Genomic DNA, 1,300 nt, shown 5'->3' with positions numbered 1-1,300 from the left:
AGCTACCCTCTAAGACAAAAAAATGTTTCGTCCTTTATTTTTTGTTTCAACACCGAGTCATAGTTTTTAGGTTGCATATCTATCTTTCATGTGTAGAATACTTTAAACTTCAGTGTAAATGCATAAATACTGGAGAATGAGTATAGGGAACCATGCAATGATGAACTAGAAATCTGTTGAATGAATTCCTCTGATTCCTTAGTTGAAATCTCGCACATATTTGTTCTTTACTACCAGTTGAATTGATCAGAATGTTACCTGAAATTCACATACATATATAACTTGTAGACTGTCAATGGAAATCTGTCAACAAAATCTGATAATTAGTGGACTTCTTCTTCTTTTTTCCCCCTAAATCCTGTAGCTGACCTGCAGGAGTTGGCAAAGCTTTCCCAGAAATTCGAAGAGAATATTATTGATGCGACTAAAATGTTTGAGAAAATTATTATAGATAAAAAAGAAGTTGAAGGCATACCTTTGATTGCACTTACTGTAGCTGCAGAGAAAGCGGTGCTCAAGGTATCACTTTTTAACCTCCAACTTTAATGAGTAAATACATTTTGACATTACAATAGTCATATACTTTCTTCTCATTTACCATTTGGTTCGTGGTGTTTCTTGGTCATTGCAGGGATATGCAAAGGCCACAGCTGATGATGGATGTCCCATGGGCTATTACATTGGGCGGCCCAAGCTATAGAGCTGTTTTGCAACATTCTTGCAATAGATCTTTGAGAGAGGAAGTTTATCGTGCTCATGTGACCCGTGCCTCTGATGGAACTTTAAACAATAACCATTTATAGAACGCATATTGGAGCTCAGGTTAAAGAAAGCAAAGCTTCTAGACTACAGTAACTTTTCAGGGGTATGCAAGATGGTTATTCTAATATTCTCTTTCACATTTTATTACAAGATCATAAATATGAATATTAGGTGAGCATGGAAACCAAAATGGCCACCATTGATAAAGCAAAGGATCTTCTATATAAGCTTCATAGTGCTTCTTGGAATCCTGCTACTAAGGGTAAGTGTTTACCTTAAAAAATGCACATTTATTATTTTGAATCAAGCTAATATCAATATCACTTAGTGATCTCAAGAGAAATGCCAAAGATGTTGCCATCCATTTCTTCAAATAATTGAATCTACCATGTTGAGATTTTAAAATTGAAAATATTGAATGTTCCTTCGATCTAGTTGATAAATATATTCATAATTAGAATTGAGACTTACTTCTGAATGGCCCAGAGCAATCTTACTGGCTGTTATGATTGTAATACCCAACTCTTGACCCACATCT

General features: G+C 34.9%; 1 long non-coding RNA gene across 1 annotated transcript; it reads left to right on the top strand.

The window, feature by feature from the left end:
- The first annotated feature begins 6 nt into the window (after window positions 1-6).
- Window positions 7-1,294, top strand: LOC111385503. The gene is made up of 3 exons (XR_002701074.1): window positions 7-519; window positions 632-865; window positions 934-1,294. It is a non-coding gene; the product is annotated as an uncharacterized LOC111385503 (long non-coding RNA).
- Window positions 1,295-1,300: the final 6 nt, after the last annotated feature.

Source organism: Olea europaea, unplaced genomic scaffold (assembly GCF_002742605.1).
Source record: "Olea europaea var. sylvestris unplaced genomic scaffold, O_europaea_v1 scaffold31808, whole genome shotgun sequence".
NCBI classification, from domain to species: Eukaryota; Viridiplantae; Streptophyta; class Magnoliopsida; order Lamiales; family Oleaceae; genus Olea; species Olea europaea.
Note: the sequence above shows the minus strand (reverse complement) of the source record. Positions and strands in the feature narration are given on the sequence as shown.